At 46.9% G+C, this 23,850-nt stretch overlaps 1 long non-coding RNA gene across 1 annotated transcript; it reads left to right on the forward strand.

The window, feature by feature from the left end:
• The first annotated feature begins 18,710 nt into the window (after window positions 1–18,710).
• LOC146437512 (uncharacterized) lies at window positions 18,711–23,741 on the forward strand. Its single transcript, XR_014852263.1, has 3 exons — window positions 18,711–18,894; window positions 19,431–19,569; window positions 22,687–23,741. It is a non-coding gene; the product is annotated as an uncharacterized LOC146437512 (long non-coding RNA).
• Window positions 23,742–23,850: the final 109 nt, after the last annotated feature.

A 23,850-nucleotide genomic window follows, 5' to 3' on the forward strand; every position in this document is an offset into this window, starting at 1 on the left:
ATTTGAACCAAGCCAAACACACCTCTGAGGTCATTACTGCCGTGAGATCACCACCATGAGGCACAGTGCTCAGGACCTCTGAAGGCTCCTTTTGTCTTTTTTTTTTTTTCTTTTTTAACATTTTTACTCCTATTTGAAGCTGATCCAGGACAATTACAATCCACCAAAGGAACAAACTGAAACCCTCTACAAACCAGAGCCATAGCAGCAGGGCATGGAGATGGCATGCAGGGACTAACACAAGGTGTGTGTTGCTGTTGTCCTTTTTCAGAAGGACTCCAAACTCATGAAGTCTGTGTACATATCAGATTACCATGATCCTCTGGAATTTTGAATAGAGCCTCCCACTAGGTTACTATTTCTATGTTTTCACTTTCTGGAGGATATTTATGAACAAGCTTGATTTTTTATCTCTATTTTGCTTCAAACCTGTTCATTTTTTAAAATTGATCTCTTTGGCCTATGCCAACTGCTTTTCAGGAACCTGGCTTAGAGAGGGATCTCACTTCAAATGTCAGTTGCTGGCACCCCAGGATGTTGGGGGTCAGCTGCATCTTGGTCTAAGCCATGTGGGTCGGGCAGTCTCCAAACCAAGCCAATTTTTTTTTTTTTTTTAAAGCAGAAAACTCGATCTGCAAAATGTTGAAGTTGTAGGGAGGAGTGTAGTTGGAAGGCTGCTGCAATGAAGGAGGAGGCTTTTGTTTTCCCTATGGTAACAGTGATATATGTGAATACTTTTTGTAAGAAGAAGATGGCTCATTGGCTCAAAAATCAGGAGAAACATTTCTGGAGAGGTTGTTTTCTAATGACCCTCAGACTCAACACCACAGCAACTCTGAAGCCTCTCTGTGCACTCAAGGGAGCTTTAAAAAACTTCTGTTTGTTTTCTTGAAGGGGTGGACAGCTCTTGCTGAACCTTGGCACCCTATCCAGACTCTTATACCACAATTTTTCTTCTTCAGAAAAGAACATTGGATATAGAGGGTTAACAGTGTAAAATAAGGGTGTAGTTGATGGGGCCAGAAAGGTGATTGGAGCATCTGGGATGGAGAGTTCTGTTTGGCAGCACCGAGCTACATCCTTCTCCATGCCACCCACAGACATTCTGCTTCCCATCCCGTCGTCGCAATCCTCTCACACACAGACAGACACAGCCTCTTTTGTCTCGTTCCCACTCCCTTGACACCACCCACCCACCCATCCATCCACCCACCCTCTCTAAAATACTTTCTTCTGCTCTGGTTTTCATGCAGATGCCTCCCCTCTGGACCCTGTCTTGCACAACATCCCCTCCTGCCTGGCACTAGCACCGTCCCTCTCCAGAGCATATGCAGAGCAGAGGCATTTCCTTTTATTGTCCATGCAGCCCCTGCAGCCCCACCCAGCTCCTGTCTATTCCCTGCAGTAACACATTTAGAGTGGAAGTAGTCCTGCTCAGAGCAGCCACACAGACAACACAAGAGAGCTGTCTTCACCCAAAATTCCTCCCACTTGTAGACTACTACTTCCTGCCTGTGGTCCCAGAGGAAGAGGCAAACTCAGGCTTGGAATATGTGGTGGCACGATGCCCTGTGCTGCTCAAGGGCTGTGAGAATGTTTGCAAAGCACCTCTGTGTTCTGCTCTGCAAGAACAAACCTGGCACAGGCAGCTTTAACATGGAGTTCTCCAGCACACAGTTTCCTGTGACATCCACTTCATTTGCAAAAATGCGTGAGCCTGATGGGGATCAGAATGACATGCCAGTGTCTTTAGGGATAGTAAAGCACTTGATCTCATTGTTGAGGGTGATGGCAAAAGGGCTGGAGAGGACCAGTGGTGACCATCTGAGACCACCAGCTTGTGTTACATAGGTCACTGGAAGAACAGCTTCAGTAAAGTCAGAGAAATAACACCAGCTTGTGCATGCCAAGGACCTGACCCTAAAAGGTAAATCTTAGTAGAAGTAGATAACCAAAAAAATCCACCAGAAATAAGATCATAAGCAGGACCCTGCTCATATAATCCATTTCTCCCTTAGAAAAGCAAATTTGGAGGCACAGAGCATTTCTGTTTTGAGATAAACTGCAGCCTACAGGACCACACTGGACTAGGGAAGATTTCCCATAGTGTCGCTATGTTTTGAGGTGTTAATAATGCTTATTAAAGTGAGGACTCTTGTGTTGCATTGTTTTATATAAATTTTACTACTAAAAATGTAGCTACAAAAGGTCACAAGAACACTATTTTTAAGTGTGAAGACATGCAAGTCCTCTGGCTTTGTAGTGTGACTGGGCGTAATTCCATTAAAATTCATTAAAAGCACCATGTCCAGGTGAGTTAGAGCCTGTGGTTTATGTTGTAACGGAATTATGTATTTTTCATGCTAAAAAAAGGCAAAGTTGTCTCTTTACAGCCCCTCCCATCTCATATAAAGATATATTTAGGTTCATTTGTAAGTGCATCATAATTCTTGGGGAAAAAGTTCAAAGTGCCAGGTACCCCACTGCTGCTGTTATCAGTTTGGTCCCCTGATAAGGATGCAGTGATGTGCTTCCTTATTGGAAAGGGGAACCTTATCATAAGGATGAACTCATGTCAATCTTTTCTTTTGGCATGTTGGATTCCAGACTTCCCTTCTGCATCTGACATATGGGTTTTATTGTTCAACTGGCTTTCCTCTTGCACAAACATCCTGGCTGAAGCACATGGAAAGGGAGGAGGGCAGACATTCCTCTCCGTATATGTTTGAGTTTTCTGTCTTCTTGCTATGTGGTCCCAGTTACACAGGGAGGTCCCTGCATATTTATAAGCTCTTTGTTTCCCAGTTTCCAAGGCCAGATGGCACATTCTGGTGTCTGGTGGCTCTTTTACCTCTAGGCTCTGAAATTGTTATAAACAGGGCTAAGATGCCCTCACCAAGGCACTGTGCAGCTAAGCAATGCTTTATTGGTAACCACTGTGGTAACAGAGCGAGTTGCACCAGAAACAGAAGCAGAAGAAATCCTGGAAAGGCAGTTTTCTTGCACTAATCGTGGCAGAGGGCGCTGTTGTCATCACCTGTGCATGAGTTTATTATTGACTGAATTTTATTAATACCTCAGTGTTATATTTTCCATAAGCACAAGCCACAAGGTGGTCCCACATAATCTCATGCAAGGAGACGATTGGAAGAGTCAGAGTTCATTCAGTTCACGGACAAGCCTTTTCTCATTCTGTTCAGGAAAAATGCTGCAAACTGTGGATGATTGAGAAGGTGAGTTTGTAGTGTATATGTGGATTAGATTTCTGCTAACATGAAGGAAGTAGAAGAAGGTATCCACTTGACAGCACAAGGTCCTGTCTGAGATTGTAAAGTTATAAATAGTTTTTTTTTAGAGGACAGTAAGATTCATGATCCACAGGGCATGAAAATTCTTATTTCTCTTTCAGTCACAACTTGTAATGTGTTCTATTACGCCAAAGAAGGGATTAACTAGGTTATATGCTTTTCTGAAATGAAAACAGCAGGATGGCCAAAGCCCAGAGAGCTGAAATTCTGGGGAGAGGGAGCAAAAGGAGCCAGGACACACTCCTGGGGTACCACTTCTCCCCCTGGGCTGCAGGGAGGGCACCCTGGGCATGTTCTTGGCAGTGGGTGCAGCACACAGGCACACGTGTGTGCACAGGCACACTCTGCCCTGCCTGCCCACAGTGCTGAGCAGTGGCTCCAATGGCCAGCCCTCCCTGAAAGAGCTCATTTAACATCTAGGTGGGAGAGCACAAAGGAGGCATGGAAGTGAACACAGTGAAGCCAGGCTTTCAGCTTTCCACCCTTTAAAGGATGAAAACATAAGAGAAGGTGTCACAAGTCAATTTGCTTTGGCAGAGACAGGGGGAAAGAAACCCTGTGGCCTGGCTGGGGGCCAGGGGATTTGTGCTGGCCACAGCCAGGGTGATGCTGCACCGAGGAACAGAGCGAGGTCTGTGCATGGGGCTGCTGACCCAGCTGGGAGCACTGGGGAGGGCTGAAGGTTCTGCAGGGTGAGGGCAAAGATGCACTAGCTGCTGGTACCATCTGAGGTCCTGGCCTGGGTCCTGCTGTCCTGCAGGGAATTCCTTTCCGTGCTGCAGGATGTGTGTGCGCCGGACCCTGTGTGTGTGTTTGAGTGTGTGTGTGTTGGAATGGGGGGTAGAGGAGACAAACAAGCCACCATTCAGCTAAATAACTGCCAAAGGCACTAACCTTCACCTTCCTGGCTTTTTCTGCCCAGCTGGACAAAGGAATTTTCTGAGGGATGAGAAAAGGAAGATCACACAGGCCTCTTTGCATGGAAGTTTTAAGGGAGACCTCAGTTTGTGTCTGTCTCCTGTGTCTTTCTGACTCTGTTTATGAATTTCCACATTCTGGACAGTCCTGAAAGAGCCTGAACACCAAACCTTCCAAGCTGGAGGAGATAGTCAAGGTTTTAATCTAAACTGGAACTGAAAGGTGCATTTGTTCAGGCTCTTTAATCACTAAAGTATGATCATGGTGTTGAGAGTTCAGTCCATGTCAAACCCTCCCCACCTCACACCTCTAGCAATAATTCCAGCACTGCTCACTGACACATCTGTTTACAGCTGATTTTATTTTGGTGGGGTGATGGAGACCAGAAGAGAAAACAGGACAGATCTTATTTTAAAGGACATGGAAATCCTGCACTCATATAACAAGCTGTATCTATCTCCTAACCTGTAGTTCTTGTTTTTGAGTCCTACATATGGAAATTGTTACTCTGAGTTATTACAAATAATTACTTCGTGACACTGGAATTCCTGGGCAGGGTATCACACCCATGTTAGGACTCTGTCAGACATGCTGCTCTGTGCTGGCTGTTCTTAGGACATCACTGGGGCAGGACCAAGCTGCTGTCTGCAGCCTGTGATTGCTTTTCTGAGGAAATGGGCTGTATGCAGGAGAATTAGTCACAGTGCTCTGAATTGGGTGGAGGAGTTTTGTGAAACTGTCTCACCATTAGAAGCATCACCAGGACCAGATTGGCCAAACTGTCATCAAAGTGTTTCTCTCAACTGCCTCCTGCCTTGGACAGCTGCTTATTGAGGTGGTAAAAATCCCTTGTAGGAAAATGACAAATGTTTAGAAACAGTCCCAGTCTCCTTCCATCAATTTGCTAATTTGCCTGTGACCTCACTCCTTCTGCAAAAGAGCATGTATGAGTTCCAAGATTTTAATCTTACTCTAACACCATTGTCCTGTTCTTCCATAGGTGGAGAGCTTAGAGAGCTCTCCAGGAAGTCTGAAATCCTCAAAATATTTCTACTAAGATACAGCAACGCCCTTATACAAATTTGCCATCATCCCTCCTTGAACAGTGAGGCCCATTACACTTGTAGGGCTGGGGCTCAACTTTGCTCATTTTGTCAGATGATTTCTCTGAACTATTGGACTGCTGAAACACCCTGACCTGTGAAACAAGAGCTGGGTGACGTTGTGTACCATATGACTTTGACTTGCATGAAATATCCACTGCAGTCAGGCTCCCAGCCACACCTGGAGGTGCAGGCACACCCTCCTAACATCACTGGCCAACACGTAGGAAATTCACACCCCAAGGCTTTTTAAATGTTTTTAATTTTTTGTGGCTTTTTCCCATTCCTTCTTTGCACTAGTGCCACACACTTCCTAGGATAGGAATTAGTAGGAGCAAATATGATGACGGAGACAGGCAAGCAGAAACATCTGTCAGCCAAATGGTTACCCAGAAGTGAAGCTCCAATTTTCAGTCCATGAATGGCACTTTCTGTCTCTGCTGGAGGGTGAATCTGGGTGAGTGCCCAGGAGCCAAACAAGAACTGAACAGAGAAAGCATCAGCACAGTCAGTAATACAGGAAAAGGTGGAATTTTTGTGGAATCTTCACTCTTTCCTGCTGGTTTCCTGCTTGCTACGTGTGAGCCACAGAGACAGCTTTTGTATTGCAAACTAAAGCACAGCAGTGATTCTGGGATGACCAGACTGAGAAAAATAGCCCGTGGATAAACCACTGCTATTAACCTGACTTCAACTTTTGTTGTGATGTGCAAGTCAACTAAAAACTGCTCTGACTTCTAGGAGTTTGGTCAAAGTTCTCATGCTCTTTATTTCTCTTGTTCCTTCAATAACAGCCTGGCAGCCACCCAGCATCAGGGAGGATGGTCACACTGGAGGCCAGTGCTGTGACCAGACCGATTGATGTCACACACAGGCACCCGAGCAGCTCCACATCTGCAGGGGTTTTACCTCTCATGGTCATAAGAGTTTCTATTTATTTATGTATGCTAACCTATGTGGTTTATTAATTCAGGAAAACCTTTATCTGGAGATCTCCCAAAGCTTTTTTTTTTGGTGCAAGGACTAGTAAAAACTTTTCACATGAGTTTCCAGCTGTTGAAGGACAGAAATAAAGCTGGATATTCACTAAGAAGTTTCTTTAATTTTGTTTTAGACTTGGTTTAGCAGTAAGGTGGTGTGATTTATGGCGAACACCACATCCAGCACAAGGCTGGTGTAAGCTGTGTGAGTGTGTGTTTTTATAAAGAGATTACATTTATCTCAAAGCCAGAAGCCTGGTGTGGTAAACTTTCCCAGGGTCTTTAGAGTATCTTGCACAGAAAGGAGGGAAAAACCCCAACATCAAACCTTACAAAAAAAATCATACTGTAGTTTTGGAATTGTTTCCACTACAAAAGCCTGACATACCCAAGAATAAAACTCAGACTAAGTGAGTCTGCTTTTGAAAGAAATGCTTGCTTTCTTTTGAAAGAAAACAGTCCATGCCCCACCCCAAGAAACTGGCTTAAGAGCATGTGCCAGAGAGATGGGAGCCTCAGAGATAATTCACCAACCGACCCTCTGTTATCATGGGTCAAACATGATTAATTCATGTGGAACTTGTTGTAATAATATTAGTCTGGTGACATCATTTGTTATACATGTTGCTGCAATATGTTACCTAAAAGATACAGAGCTCACAGCCATCTGTGCTGTACCAGCTTGTGAGGTTCCCTGGATCTCCTCTGCAATTGCTGCCCTTTTCTTTTCCCCTGCTAGCTGAAGCTGTCAAAGGAAAACTGCTGGCAGTGGTTTGGATGGTCTAGGTTTTGGGACTGGTCCAAAGTCCCAGCATGTTCAGACTTTGTTTTGGTGCTGCTCCACTCACTGAGAAATCCTTGCTTTGTTCAATTTGTCATTATTGAATTTTGGCATGAACATTTTTTGTCCTCTTTCCCATCAAATCTCTCCTCTTTATCCATCTTCTTAATTCTCTCATCTGACAGATGCTGGGAGTCTCTGTCCACAGCATGGCTCTCATCTTAACTTGATTATTAGAAAAAGTAGGAAGGATTAAATCAGTTTAAAACTTTCTTTTGTTTGCCAAATGTATGTGGAGCAATCACAGCTACTGTCAGAGGTTGCTGGGCTTGAATCTTCTGCTCAGGGTTTAGGATAGCAATCCATTTTTAGTGCAGGCCTCACTAAAATTCCCTCTGTCCTGCTTATCTCATACAATCAAAGAAATTTTGTCAGGTACTTACGAGTCAGATTAATGCACTTCTCTTGAGTTTGAGCCCTGCTCCTAGAAGCTACCCACTAGGCTGTGCATTCCCCAAGCCAGCAGGTCCAGAAGATTCCTGTGGGGATGCCCAGCATTGGAGATGACCCAGCTGTGTGAGGGCAGGCACAGGGCTGCTGGATAACTCACAAGATCCAAGTACACACTCTAAAATCTCCTGCCTTGATCTACCTTGATTATTTTGCAGATCTGCACTATGAGTTTAACACATGGGGACTTCACAGCAGTTATAAAACTCCTTTGGTGTCTGCATCATGAAATGTGTTATTAACAATCAATTTCTTTGTTCTCCCAAGGACATTTTGTCCTGTTCTATCAACGTACTCTGCAAACATGACAGTGCATTTCCCTTGGCTTCATTTCATGTAATTCTTCTTCATTTTAGCTTGTATCTGAAACTAGTGGGATGAAACTGCGCAAAAGGACACTTAAGACTGAAACCCAGTATGAAGAATGCCCTAACAGCAAGATTCACAAAACCTTGGCAGCATTTCCCAGCGTGAGGGGATGGAAGTCCTGCCACTTAAGTCATGTTAGTCTGGGCTCGGTCTACAGCTCAGGAATTTGTTGCAGGGAACCAACTTCTGCTAGGCCACAGTGCCTTTCCATGCATATGAATATTCCTACCCTAGATGGGAGGCTTGGAAGAGATGCCATGGAGTACAGGCAGTTCTTTGTAGTCTTCCAGTTTGATTTTCTTCTGCCTTCACTTTACATCAAAAGTCCCTCTAATAACTGACAGGTAAAAACATCTACGAAATAATGAAATAATGCGAAAGCTTGCTGAGAACAAATAATAATTTAGGGAAGAGCAGCAGAAAAGGCAGTCCCTTGGCAATGGCCAGCTCATTGGAACAGTCTCACCCTAGCTGAACCAGGTGTATTGACTAGGAAGGTTAGGTGCTGATCAGTGCACCTGAGCTGGGAGCTGCCTGTGGCAGAGGATGTGATCTCAGACTGGACACACAAATAGCTCTAAACAGTGAGTAAATAAAGAAAATCACAGTGAGGGGAGTGCTGGAACAGAAAACTTGCAGAGGGTGAAGTGTATTGGATCAATTACTGACTATGAACAATTTCTGCTGTGCTCAAAAGAAAAAATGAGCTGTTTAAAATATTCTAATGGCCTTCAAAACACATTAAAAGTCTTTGTTCTTATATGCTTTTCTTTTAACTTAACAACCTTGAGATGTTTTTGAGTACTTTTCCATGGAAATGTAGACCACCCTGGATTTTAAGAATAATCCGCATTGATTCCTTCTCTATCCCAATACTGCTCCCATGGTATTTGTGTTCCCTACAAAGAGCAGGAACAAAGAAACTTTTTGGGCATTTGAAGAACAACCAAGGCAGCCCTTCAAAACCATATAATCAGTACACACAGCCCTGATCCCAGCTGCTTTAGTATCCTCAATCTCTGAGCATGGTACCACAATGCTACCTGTGATGCTGTCACTCTCCTTGGAGAAAAGCCTCCTCCTGCTCTCCAGGTGGTAATCCTCTGCTTGCTACAGGCCCAGCACATCCATTGCATCCCATTCCTGCCTGAACTCCTACACAATGGGCAACACATCATTCATGTTGCTCTTTTGTACCAAAACAACCTTCACAGCAGAAAAGATTTTGTGATTATTTAGATAAGAATATAAATATTACAGTGCTTGAATTATGGTATGGCAACTGATGGTCACTGGAAAAGGAGAAACAGAGCAGTGTTGGAAGGACTGAGGTTTCCTGATGCTTTGGGATGTCCCAGCTGGCAGAGGAGTGTATAAACTACATACCTCCCATATCACATCCCTCTAGCTTCTGTTGATTCCCAGGCTGCGGCTATGCTCCTGAACAAAACATTCTCAGCTTAAGAGCTTCATCACTGGACCAGTGATTGTTTGTCCTACTTAATTATTAGCTCACACGCTGGCACTATGTTAGCCTTTGCTAATAATACTCTCCTAAATGATGCCTGAACACTGTTTGGACAATATCATAAATCAGGAACAACTGCCAATAGGCAGCACGGGCAAGCGTACAGTTTCATGCTATGCAAACACTGCTCAGAGGAACTGCAGCACAGGATGTGTTTTCTTTCATTTGCTTTGAAATGAAAAAAAGCACATGAAAAATTAGGGCTTATGCTTTAGGAACACAAACGTTCCACATGCGGATTCAAGGGCTTTGTAATGTGGACACAACCCAACTGATGCTGTTTGATCCTGGGGCTCAGGAATGGCCTGCTCTGTTCAGAGTTGTGGGCAGAGCTGGGTGCTCTCCACAGGAGCTGGATTTCATCCTGGTGAACTAAAAACATAGGGGAAGACAAACTTGCTTTCAAGCTATTGTCACATTTTACACGTGGGGAAATGTGTGTGTCTGTGTAAACTGAGAATTGGTTTAAAAGACAAAGGACCCCAGATTTTCAGGTCACATGAAGCAAGAAATATTTTTTATCTTTCTCACGGGCGCATGATACAAAAGGCTAAGAACCAAGGCCTGAAAGAAAAAAGTATCTGAAATATGCATTTTCTTCTTTTTCCCATGTTTCTGCAAGTGAAAAATGTCACATATGTAAAGAAACTGGAAAGCCCTCTCCCTTCATGAAATAAATGAAAGGAAATGTGAGAAGGACCATGCCACACTCAGTATGCATATATACTTTTATTAATCTCCCAAAGATGGATATAGTGAAAAAATGTGTCCCTGAGTAGAGAAACAAAATGTTTCATTCTCTAAGAAAATGACACTGCAAACCACGTTTCCCTCAACAAATTGCACCAGTAACAATGTGTCTTGGGAGCTGCTCAAAGGGGATGAACCACCTCTGTGTAGCTGTGAGCAGGAAAGGTTGTGGGACCCCAGGGATGGGAGCCAGAGCCCTGCACAGATGCACAGGGAGCTCTGGGTGTGCTGCAGGAGTGAGGCATTGGCACAGCCACACAGCTACTGAGCAGGCACTGCAATTTTGTCTGCATCAGCCTTGTATCCCATCACTACAGTTCCCATTGCAAAGTGCAGCTACTCTCGATGATTCAACTCAAATGTCCTTGCAGAGTCATATGTCTCCTTTTCAGCCCTTGTTCCACTGCGGTTTGCAACTGCCATCTCACTTCCCAGCCCAGCCAAACCCGCTGTCCCTGCTCTCCCCGAGGCTGCTTCCCCTTCCTCAGGATGTGAGCTGCCTGTGGGTCAGCTCAGTTCCTCATCTCATTTCGCATCCTCTCAGACCTGGCACAGGCCCCTTTCCTGCAGGACATTCCAGTGGTGAGTACTCACTTGCACCCTGACCAGTGCCACATCCACACAGGCAGTGCTGGCTGTGTGACTTGGTCTGTCACTAACCCATCCCTTTTGTTCCTCAAGGTTCCCCTTGAGTAGCACAAAACTCATTACAGTGTTCATCCCAGCTGGAAACACCTGTAAAACTTGAGGGACTGTAACTGCCAGATAGCAAGGAGGAACTTTGCCTGGGTCAGGCTGAAGGACACAAAGGCCAGTGGGGGAAAGAGAGTCTTTGTGATGCTGTACAGATGCATGCAGTGCCCTGTGCCCAGGAATCGGGCCTGTGGCAGGTATTTGCCATCAGCTGTGCACACACTGTACTCAGAAATGCCTAGGTGACAGTCCCTGAGCACACGCTGTGCTTGGGCAGCAGTGCTGGGACAGGGATGGAGATGGCAGGCAGCACAGCACGCTTTGATCACAGTTTGGGGCTGACAAGAAACAGGCTCTCACCATTACTGACAATGGCAGGCCCTGCACAGTTTTCTTTTTCAACCGTGTTCCAGCAGAAAGCTGCGGCTGGCACAGCGATATCGAGGGCCACAGCAGGGCTCTCAGGAAGGCATTTCTCAGGACAAGGAATTCTTCCGTGCTGCAGTTTTCCGCAGTTAGAGTGGGACTGTGTGGGGCTGACTGCGAATGAGCCTCCCAGCCGGCTCGGGCTTTATTTGCAGTATTTTTCAATGGATTTTAAATATAAAACCCCTGGCCCCCGCCTGACAGTCGTCCTTGTCCCTTGTTGACCAGCAGTCCTCTCCCTGGAGAGACCGCCGGCCCAGGACCGCCAAGAATGTTCCCACGCAGCTTGCAGGGCACCACCCGCCGCGGAACGCGGGGCTCTGCCGGCCGCCAGCCCGCCCGGGCAAGGGTCCCTCGGGGCTCTCCCGGCGGCCACGGGCCGGGCCGGGCCGAGCTGGAGCTGGGGTTGGGGCCGAGCAGAGCCTAGGGTTGGACCCGAGCAGAGCCTAGGGTTGGGGCCGAGCAGGGCCCGGGATGGAGCCAAGCAGGGCCCGGGATGGGGCCGAGCAGAGCCTAGGGTTGGAGCCGAGCAGGGCCCGGGATGGAGCCCAGCAGGGTCTGGGGATGGAGCCGAGCAGTGCCTGGGGATGGAGCCGAGCAGGGCCTGGGGATGGAGCCGAGCAGTGCCTGGGGATGGAGCCGAGCAGGGCCCGGGATGGGGCCGAGCAGAGCCCGGGATGGAGCCCAGTAGGGCGGGGAGCGGCGCGGCTACGCCATCTGGCGGCCGCGGGAGGCAGCGGGGCCGCGCCGCTCCGCTCCGTGCCCCGTGCCGGCCGGGAGAGGCCGCCTGGCAGCTCCGGCCCGGCCCTGAGCGAGAGCAGCGCTGTGCTGGGGAAGGCTAGCCTGGCCCGGCCCCGAGGGGCGGCTCTGCGAGGCCAGGGGCTGATCATTCTCCCCTGCAAGCTCCGGAGCCTGCGCCGCTGTCCCCGGTGTGCCCGTGGCTGCGGGAGCACAGCATCTCTGGCTCTGTCTCTCTCTCTCCCCTCCTTGCACCAGTCACGCTAAATTAGACTTTGCATCGACTAAAACGTTGCAAATCGTTGGGTAAAACGCTAAGATAACACATGCCTCTGATACACAGCAGAAGAGTTTTAAACACTTGTCTTGGTGCCCTGCAGAATTCCATCCAGGCTGAGGCTATCCCGACAGGACACTGCTGGAGCTGATGTCCCTGTGTGTCCCTGCCTCAGCACAGGACCCGTGCAGAGCCTGCCTGTCGGGCTAGGTATTCACCTGCTCAGAGAGGTGACCCTGCTTCGCGCTGTCCTGTCAGCTCCAGGTTTAAGATTCAACATTCATATTTGCTCAGCCTTTGACCGGAAGCCACGAGAAGGGCTGTGTCCCTGACAGCCCTTCCGATCAGCCCTGCAGGCAGATGGATGGCCTGACTCTTTGGCTGTGGGCATTTCAGCACATAATCAGTGCTCTGATACTAACATCTCACTCGAGCCATGTGCTCTGATGGGCAATTTCTTGTCTCTCTTGGTGCCAAGTGTAAGTTCACTGTCTGGATAAGGCTGATGTGCTGCTTAAAATAGACTTTATGTGCCTTGTTGGATTTGTGCAATGTTCCATAAGCTTCTTTGGAAAGAGACATTTGTGTATACATTTGAACTTTTCAGTCTGAGGGTTTTTAAAGCTCATTCAGATCCTGGGATAAGATTAGGCCATCAGGGTCAATAAAAACTCTTTCCTTTCTTGTATTTCTATGCTCTTGCCTGAAGGGATCTCTGATTCATACCTGACTGATTAAAAGATGTCAAACAAGTCAGCTGCTTTGGGAAGGGGGAGAAATCCCCAATTGCTACATGCTGGCCTTTCAGCCTGCATTGCTGCTCTGGTCAGTGTCACATGAGGGAAGAGGTGTGCTGATGGAATTTCACTGGAGTGGAAAACGCCCTGGAATGTCTCAACAGCTCCAATACAAGAGGGAAGATGTGATGGGAATAGATAACGGATGTTTGGAGAGATTCTGATCTGTTTGGTGTGTCTGTCCCAGTTCAGCTATAGTGTGGAGGCATATGACAAGAGATTAATGAATAATCTCTTAAGAGTCCAAAAAGAAGAGAAAAGGCTGCCCAAGTTATGAGGGCTGTGGTCTACTTTCAACGTACAGTTTTCCTCCTGGGAAGGGTGAGAAGCCTTGCAGCAGCCAAGGCAATGCTTATGAAAACCATGGCTCCCACTTTTGCAAACTTGCTGGCAGTTGTACCAAACCACACAATTCTGTTTTGGCTTTTCTTCTGTGGTTGTGAAGAGGTCTGATGAAGGAGGTGATCCTGCTGTGACAGATGTTTTTGGGGAACAGTGTGTGTGAACATCTTCTGTGTCCCAAACAGGAGAGGTTTGGCGTAATGCTTACAGGGTGGCCTAGCAGCATGGTACTTCATGTACTGAGAGACAGAGGTGTGTTGTGCAGAAAACCCCTTTTGTTCTGTTCCGATGGTCTTGGGGAAGCACTTAATTGCCACAGAGAAGGGTGGCTGATGTAAACCCAACTGTCACTGTTGAGCAACACAGCAGGCGAGCTGTGAGCTGCAGCCCCGCGGTCACGTACTTCCCTTTGACAGTGCCTCTGCAAGAGGCAGTGGTGTCGAAATGCCCTCTGTGTTCTAAAAGGGAGTTGAACGATAACTGCACATCTGCCTCCTCCCTGAAAGCCTGAGGTGAAGGGTCCGAGAGCAGTCAATGCTCTAGGGACATTTCTGTGACACTCATGTCTGCAGCGGTTGCCTGTGGAGTGCAGGACTGATAAACACATCAATCTGATGTTTAGGTGTTCCTGATGTGTTGGTCCCATGCTGTTTCTGCAGTCATTTCTGAGGCTTAACCGAAGAGCAGAACATCTGCCCAGGATGAGACTAGGGCCTGGCTGACCCAGTATCATATCTCTTGGGATTCACCAGCAGCAGATGCTAAAGGAAGAGTGGAAGAACTGGACAACTGGTATCTCTCTAATTGCAGTCCCAGTTTCCAGTTATCTGTGGCTTAGGAGCCTTTAGAAATGGTATCTCCAAACATGAAAGGCCTGATGTGGTTTTCTTTCCTGACTGCCAGCTGCTTTCTCCAGCAGTAGCCCCTTGAGCAATGGGAGAGAACTCTGAGAGCACCACTGCAAAGCTGCTTTTCCTGCTGTGTTCCCATGTGGGAGAGCCTGGCAAGGCATAGACACTATAGTTGCAGAGCAGGAGTGCGCAAGTTCACTACAGGCCTTTGCCTACTATGCCTTGTAGCCATCAGCAGTACTTTGTACCTAGGATATTCATTTGGTAGGATCTCCAGAAAGTGGCAGCAGAGAAACTTGGCTAATAGGTAGTTTCTGAAAGTAATATGCAGGGAAAAGAAATTTCAGTTACTCCATGTTCGTTAAAAGACAGTGATAAGTGTGAGAAGCACATCTGCTCTCTGCCTTCATCGTCTGTGAAAAAGAATTGGCATAATCCTCTCTTCGACAGCTTAAATGCTTGTTCATTTTTTTTAATGAAAAAAATCCTAAAAAAAAAGTCATTTTAGAATTCCAGGGTTGGATTCTGTTCGCAGGGATAATGGGTATGAAGTAACTACTGATACCAGCAGTGAATAAAGCAGCTCCATTGTTCCTGATTTCTTTAAGAGATAAAGTCTATCAATCTTTCACACCTAGAATAAGACTTTACTCTTTGTCTAGCCATGTAACAAGATTACTACAAGAAAAAAGATAGTCCTTTGAGGGAGCAAATATGGGATTATATAGCTTTATTTTTCAATTATGCGCTGGAATTAAAGAGATAGGTGGCTGCAATATAACTTTATTTTGCAGAAAAATCTCTAGACAAGGTGGCTTAGCACCTGTGAAAAAGAGAACTGGTCTCAAGTTAAAAAATATGTCAGACTCAGGTAAAAAAGGAAGTCTGTTTTTTCCCCACTCATATAAAAATCCAGAATTAAAATTAGAATTAATGCGAGCTACCTGAACTTGCTTGACCTCTGGCTGGTGCTATTTTGCTGCTTCTTTAGGATTAAGTATCAACACTACTATTGCTCCCTGTATGCTATTCTTAATAGTGCATGATGTACAGGATGTCTTTTGGGTCATTCAGTAGCTGTGACAGTTAGTGGGGTTTTCTTATCTCTCACTGTCCATCTGAAAAACAGCTTTGAATCTTCTGCCTGGTGGCTGCCTTTCCCCTCCCTCCCCCCTTCCCTTTTTTTCCCCCTTAACCAGAGGTCTAAAATAAACATGACAAACACATAATCAGCCATGAACAGAAATATCCTCTGTTTGCTGGAGTCCAGCCTCTGACTCTTGCTGCTGTGCACCTGCCTGAAAAGAGGGCAGGAAGGGAGGATGGCATTGTCAGCAAAACGTGGAGGTCCACACGATGTGTTGATTTATTTTTCTTTTTCTGAACAAGGTAAAGAATTGAAATGGGAACAAGGTGTTCACATGACTCAAAGCTCAGGTTGGCCAGTGAAGCAGGGTTCAGCTGAGTGAGTTTTCCTGATAAGACCTGGCAATGGAGAAGTCTTGTGCCTCGAGGCAGGCTGGTGATGAGGGTGGAATGTCTCTAACCTTGCTGGTTGAGGAGATCCCTGCCCAGCTACCCCCTGCAGGGTTTAAAAGCCAAGCTGTTGGGAGGATCTCCCTAGTGAGTTCCTCCACCATGCACAGCTTGTCCTTCAAGGAATAGTTGTGATATTTTCCTGCATCTTTGCAGGTTGTTTTATTGCCTAGAGCGAAGCTGTCTTAATCAGGCATCTTCTGGAGGAAAGGAGCTGTGAAAACCCTCACCCCATCTTGCTCTCTGGAAAATCCAGCACCATGAATGCTTCCAGAGGCACAGGGAAGGGCTGCAGTGGCAGCTCAGTGCTGCTCGTCTCCCCTTTCCTCCTCTCCTCACTCACATGGTCGCTGTGGTCTCTCACACGAACCCCCTTCTCTTTACTGTTTCCCCTATGTGGGGGTTTACAATGGGCCCCACAGCTTCTCCCAAGCAGCACCTGTGATGCTGAGAAATGTCAAAGCTCACCCACATCTGGACAAACTGAAATGGGTGGTGTTGTAGCTAACTGCTGGGTGGGTCATTGCTGGCTTTGTTAGAGGCTGGATCATTAATACCTTGCTGCAGGGGAAGGCAGTGCCTGCTGTTCACACACACAGCTCAGGAGAAAGTCTGGTAGCAGCCTGAGGCTCTCTGAGATTTAGTCTGAAAGCTCTCCAAGACCTAAGAATTAAGGAAAACCATTCCAACAGTTAGCCAATGCAGGCGTAAATAATAGTATCCTCCTGGGAGAAGAACCTTTGGAAGAGTGGTTTGCTGTTTTGGAATTTGACGGATGACTAATTTGTCTTTCCATCCCTTCATATGGTGGCTTTCAAACTGAAGGCTTAAATTCTAAATGCTGCTAAATGGCAGAACTGGATTGACTTAGCAAACTGAAATGGAATACTGTCACTGATGACTGGAATTGGGCCTGACTTGGTAACACACAGCTTTAATTCCTTCATCAAGAAGAGTGTGTTGGCTTTGAAGATATTTGTGCAAGGAGCTGTCCCAATGGAAAATCTCCTGGCGTCCTGTGAGGGCATGCTGACCAAGGGCCAGATTCTGTAATCACCTGGCCTTGGCTAAGTCAGTTTGGATCATAGAAGCATAGAAATTTAAGGGTTGGAAGGAACCTTAAAGATCATCTAGTCCCAACTTCCCCTGCTTTCCCTGTCTTTGTAGGGGAAGACAGTCCTCTTATCAACTTTGTGGGTCTGCTGTGGACTTGCTCCAAGAGTTCCGTGTCCTTTTTATTTTTGTGTCTGTGTGGCTTGATCTGCACGGAGCAGTGTTATTACTGTTTGAGTAACAGTTCCTCTGTGTCCAGTACAAACCTGCTAATCCTCATTGTCCTACTTATGGCTGGTAAAAAGTACAAGGATTTGAGACCACAGGGTGAGAGAATTTGCTGCATGCTAATCAAATGGATGCACTATTTTCAAGTGGTTTGCCAAGAAATTTTTGGGAGCAGTATGCAGAAGCCTCTGAGACATTATTTGATGGCAGTCTGTGACTCCCACAGCTTCTCTACCTCCCTTCTTCCTCTTCCCAGAGCAAGCTAAAGAGCTGTGTGCCACAAGTGCACTGAAAACACTCACTTCATTGGGAAATGCTGAGTGTGATTTCAAGGCTGTTGCACAGAGTAGGGCAGTGTGGTGACATTTGCAAAGTATAGAGGAAATTGGGTTCTCTGGGAGTCTTCCACCTTGGACATCACTATGGGCCCACATGACTGGGCTGGGATCAAGTGCAGGCAAAGCAGATTGTCCTGGCTGGGAGAGGACGCTTGATCTTCCTCTGCTCCAGCTGATGAGTCTCAGGTTTCTGATGGCATGTTGGCTAGAAAGCCTTCATGGACTGAAGCTCATGCTAACTTGCATAAAAAACTGCACAAACTACATGAACAGACATACTGCTTTCTCCCATTTAAAACCAAAGTAAAAACAGAACAAAACCACCCAGACCTGTCCATTCCTCTTTTACTGTATATTTTAAAACACAGTCAAATGAAAGAGGAACTGGACAGTAACTGTATTCCTCATTATCTAACTCTTGCTCAGGCACAGGGGGTGGATTTGACTGTTAAGAGGGTGGCTGATCTTACTGTGTCTGCACACAGTCTCAGGAATACCCTGTGGGTGCTCCCAGGGGACTCAGTTTCTTGGAGGCAAAAGTAAGTGCATTCCAGATTAGGGATTTGGTCAGAGCTACAGAAACATAAAGTCTGTGGTTGCAGTCCTGGCATGCTGATAATGTAACTGAAAGCTGCTGGACTAGAGCAGTCTCCAGCCACCAGCCCTGTTTGGTTACAGAATCAAACAGCAGTGGGGAGGCAAAACTGGAAAGGAAGGGCAGCAGCTGAATGCTGAGAGTGGGAAAACCAATCCTACAAGAGGGATGTCCCTCAAGTGTCCATTGCACTGTCAGGGCTAGCTGATGGCAAACATGCTTCGGATAGTGCAGATACAGAGCAATATATTTTTAATGAGTCCTGGCCTTACAAAATATATAGTGTACCATACTGGCCTAGAGAGATGAGGAATGTCTGTAAAATTACTGGGTTTGCTCAGATTGGTTTTGTTCTTGCATGGCCAGCTGTGCTGCTGGCTGGGCAAATGCAGCTTGCTGGTCTCTGTTCCCACAGCTGTGCTGGCCAGTTGGGGTCCTGGCCAGGCTGGATGAAAACACCACTGATGTTGGAGTGAGAGTGCCTCATACTGAGGGCTGTACAGGGAGGGGACAGGAGAGGAGAAACTGTAGGGCTTGCTTTGGTTACAACTCTGAGCTAAACGCTGGGTTTGCTTTTCTCTGCAGGCACTGTGGATGCTCCAGAGACAGGGCTGGGGACCTCAGCAGACACCAGAGGGTGTGTGGAGGGACTGGCAGAGGCACAGAACCAGGGCCAGCAACTTGGTGCTACAACTGGGAAAGCACAGCCTGTCTACTCACATGAGTGAAAGGGAAAAGAGGAACTGAGGCATGGCTGTGAATTCAAAAGCGAGGTGAGCAAACATTTGGAGCCAAACCTCCTGCAATGGCTGAAGTGTCAGCCTGCTCCTGAGAACAGAACCCTGCTTCTCTGCACCTCACTCTTAGGCTCATCTCAGGGTAAGAGACCAAGCCCTCTGTGCACGGCACAGGCATGAGCCTGTCTCCCAAACCAGAGCCTTTCTGGCTGTTTCTGCCTTCACAACCTTCTGCATGCCTCTTCAGCAGCCAGGGCAGTGGAACCTGACCACTGTGACATGCATGGCCTGAAGTGGCTGGACTCGGGACCCTTGGTGTGGCTGCTCACAACTTCCTTGGTGATTTTCCCTGTGCTGCCTCTGGCAGTGTTGGCTGCTGGCCCTGTGTGCCCAGCCTGCTGAGGCGTCCTGGCTGCACTGGGCAAACGCCGAGGTACTCGCCCTCACCCGGCTCGTGAGCCTCGTGCCCCATGGCAGGATGGGGAGAGCTGCTTTCACAACCTGGATGTGTTGTCACTCACATCCAGACATTTCCTGTTATCTAACCTCAGCCTTATCTTCCCCATTCGCAGCTTCCTCTTGAAGGAGGAGCAGCCCCTTCAAAACCGAGCTGTGTGCCTGGGCTGTGCCCCCACCGCGCTCCTGCACGACCCCCGGTGTGGCCCCACGCTGCCAGCCCTGCCTGCTGTGGGTCAGGATGGCCCAGCTCTGGTAGGTGCCAGCTCCCCATCCTGCCTGCGGAAGGGGTGGCTGGGGACAGGGGAGGATCTGTCCTTTGGGGTTCATCTCCTGTTTCTCCCTTGGGAGGTCCCAAAAGCCTGCGGGTGTTGGTACACTGAAACCTGTGGGGTGTCTCTGTTCCTGGCAATGAAGAAATCTCTCCTTCCTCCCTGTTTTACACTTTGAGCTTCAGGGGGGTCTTAATCCTGCTGGGATTTGGGCTGCCTCCCTTTGGTGATGGGGTTTTGTCTGTCTAAGCCAGAGAGGCTTTTGGGGGGCCTCCTTTCAGGGATGAGGTAGAATTTGATGGGGTGTGCTTGGGGAGGGCAGGCTCAGGCATGGAATGCTACTGGCTCCAGCCAGGGAGCACTGCGCTCTGGACCATGGCCCCTTGATGAGGATGAATTGTGATTAGCAGTGATATGTAGCCCCAGTCAGCACCAGGGTGCCATGTGTGTGTGCTCCCCCAGCTCTCCCGCGCACACATGCTGCCTATGAGCTGCTGGCAGTGGGAGATTTTGATCTAAATTAGTCATAGATGAGGCAGCGCACAATGAACTGGGGAGGGTGTGGGATGGAAGAGGGTGTAACCAGGGAGAGACTCTGTCCCAGCCATGTGCTGGTCTGCTCTCCAGCTCCATTTCTTACTGTCCCAATTGTTTCAGTAAAGCAGATGAAGGTTTACCACACACCCCTTTCCCCTCTTTGGGCGTCTGGAGCATGAGCAGCCATGGGGACAGAGTCCAGTGTGCAGGGTTGGGGCTGCAGGGCTCAGGTGAGTGCAGGGGCTGTGGGAGCATGTGAGGCTGGTGGCCTCCAGGTAATGGGGGGCTTATCAGACCCTTACTGGGGGTTTTGTAGTGAGCCAGTGTTTGTCTGGCAAAGCTCCCTGCAGTGTCCACTGCAGGGCTGGGGGCTTTGGAAGGTCCTGTATGGAGCAGGACAGCATCCCGTGGAAGGTTAATATGAGCAAAGCCTTGGTTGACTCTGTCATGATGAAGGTTTCCAGCTCCTAGAAGCACAACCCAAGGTTTCAGCTGGCCAGGAGTTCAGCAGACCCTGTTGCCCACAGATCTGTGAGGACTCTCACTTTCAATTCAGGCAGTGGTTTGGATATCACCAAGTGGAGGACAGAGAAGACCTTGATTTCAGTTCAAATCCCACATAATAAATGCATGCTTTGAAATGGTTGCAGCCTGCATCCCAGGGCTCTGCTACTCCACGTGTGAAAACCACACAGCCACACTTTGATGCATGCTTTTGTGAGGTTTAGAGTCAAATCTATTCAATAGTTTTACTTTTCATTTATTTTCATTACAAGTTGCAGAACAGTCTGACAGCCCTGTAAAAATACCTGAGCAATGACATGCAGCCCGGAGGGGACTTTTTGTGACTTTGGTAAGGGACTGACTCAAGAATGCAGGAAGAAATATTCTTTCTGTTTTGCTTGCAGAGTATGCAGTAGATTGCTCAGTTTTATGACACTGAGCTTTTACTTGGAAATATCCACTTTAACTTGAAACCAGAAGCTCTGACAATGACAAATCCATTCATATCAGATATGATCTCTATGGGTAGAGTTGCAAGTTCCATTCCCATCTACTGATAGAATTATCTCCATCATGTTCCTACCCCTTATCTGTCCCTCACAGCAACATTTTAAGTGGCTGTTTTTCCCGTCAGAAAGCCACAACAGGGGATTATTTTAAGCTGCAATTGCAGAAGCAGTGCTGTCTTGTTCTCTTTTTCCCCCTCCAAGGCCATGTTAGACATCAGCAGTGAAGCTGAAGGCAACCTGGTCACTGATGCCTGCTGAAGAGCCTGCTCAGTCATTCTCTAGTGGCTTCTCCCCATTTTGGTATAGCTGAGAGTCCTTTTGGGGATTACAGGTTCATTTGTATTCTGCTAGGCTGGTTTTAAATTGGCTTATTAACCCTGTTTTCTTATGTTCATGAAATGCACATGCTGCTTTTATCCGCTGCCACATACTTTTATCTACCATGGCTAAACTGCATTTGGAATAAGGAGCCAGAACACAGAACCAGTCGCTATCTTCATCACACCAAAGGTGAAAATGGAGACAGGGGAATGCCAGAATTGCAAAGCCTGGGTAGTGACCCAGTCTAGAAACTGATTTTATCTTTAAAGCTGTAGCTGTTACCTTGCTCTTAAGTCTTACTCTGCTCTCTTCTGGGTTCAGAGAACATGTATTTGCTATTACTGTTTTTTTCTTTTGTGCTTTCACCTGAAAAAGCCTTTCCCTTTCAGATATGTTTCTGTTTGTGATATCAGATGGGATCCTATGATCATCTCTGTAAAACAGAGTCACAAGTTAGAGATATAAATGGTTGATGAATTGCCCACTGTATGACACTGTTAATATACTTCATACTGCAGGAACCAGTATGGATTTTTCTGGGAAAGTACAGTATCAGAATTTCAAAACTGTTTTTAGATTGAATTTCTGAACAGTCAGCATCTGAGAAGGACACAGGACACAGTAATACCGTGCAACATCTTCTCTTGTGTATGTTTTGTTATTTAGTTTTCTTTAGGTGCATTTCTGCATTTCCTGCACTCTCCTGTTAAAAGAACAAGGGAATGACAGTATCGTTTGTCTTTGTGCAAGAAGTGTGTGTGGGGGAATATGATGTTCACCATTAAAGGCTGGATTATGCCAGCATGTGGGGGTGGAAAGCTCCACTTTTTGCAGGAAAGGCTTTTTCTGTCTGCTAGAAATGAAGCAGAAGGGGGTTAGTTTGTCAACGGAAGAGAAAGTTTCATTTCACTTCCAAAGAAGTTCATTGTTTCCCTATATAGATCTTGGTTTTCGTTCAGCTTCGTAATCCTTACAGTATTCTGCCAAATGGAGGAGCTTCCAACAGAGTCAGTGATGAACCCCTACATGCCTGCCCAGGGGCAGAGTTGTACCTCTTTTTGGACCTTTGAATCAATATAATGGATATTTTCCTTAGCAGAAGGCAGTGTCTGCTGTTGTGACTCTCTCTCACCCAAAAAAAGAGTGCAGGAGGGGGAAATACAGGACGGTTAATGATGCTTTTTACTAACAAGAGCTGCTGTGCTTCTTTTCCCTCTCTGTGTGCCCAGGTTGGCATCCCGCAAGGACACTGTGACCGCCGGGAGCTGCAGTGTGGCACTGCGTGTATTTGACAAGCTGAGTCCGACACTCAGTGTGCAGAGTGTCAGTTTGTCAAATACCCCAAGTGAGGCACTGCTGAGCAGCGCGACGGCACGCCGAGGATCCAGCCCTCTCCTCCTGCTCTGGCAGGAGTCTTCCTCTCCGGGCTCTGCACCTCTCCAGAAACCCACCGAGGTATTGAACGGCTCATCCCACTGTTCCAGAACACCTCACTGATCCTGTGCTGCCAGGTTTCCCTTCTGCCCCAGTTTGGGAGTGTCTGTTGGGGGATCCTTCCCAGCAGTAAATCTGAGCAGAAGTGCAGCTGCTGCTGGTGCAACTCCTCTGCACTGTGAAGACAGAGAATTGTGCCCTGGGTCCTTGTTCTTTGTATCCAAATATAATGCTGTTCTCTTACACAGCATTAACTAGCCAGCTGTTAATTAGGCTCAGTTAACAAGGATTCTGGCAACTATAATCATAACTTCACAGGTAAAGACACCGTTATCCATAATACAGAATCTTTCCTTTGCACATGTAGGAATCTTTTGTATATGGAGTACAAACTAATGAGGCTGCTGATTAACTTTCTTCCGGCCCATTAGCCAGTGAAAAATGCATGTTTGCTCAATCTTAGCCATGGAGTCCATTGCTTCTCCTGAAAGCCTTGTTTGGAGAAGACTTCTTGTTTTTGGCTGGTTATTCCTAGTCAGCACTTGCAGCAAGGTTACCTATTCTGCTATTTAATAAAATAATTCCCTCTAAACCATCCCAAGATGTCACAATTGATAAGCATTTTCAGTAACTGACTTGTAGCATATGAAAACTGCAGCTTCAGATCTGTCAGGACAGGAGAATAACAGGGGCAATTTCCAGCCCAGTTTGACAAATCAAACTCTCTGAAAGCATTTGACATGGAAAACTCAGAAATAAAAAAATCCCAACACCCTACTGACTAGTTTTAGGACAGTAACACCAGCAAATTTTGCAATATTTGAGAATATGAATAAACTTGAATACTAAACTTTTGGGCATTTTGTTGCAACTGTTTTTTAGTAAATATTTTGAAGAAGTTGGAGTTTGTAGAAAGCTGAGACTCGTGAATGTATATCATTGCCTAAGCAAATTGTGTT

Source organism: Lichenostomus cassidix, chromosome 4A (assembly GCF_008360975.1).
Source record: "Lichenostomus cassidix isolate B80296 chromosome 4A, HeHo_3.0, whole genome shotgun sequence".
NCBI classification, from domain to species: Eukaryota; Metazoa; Chordata; class Aves; order Passeriformes; family Meliphagidae; genus Lichenostomus; species Lichenostomus cassidix.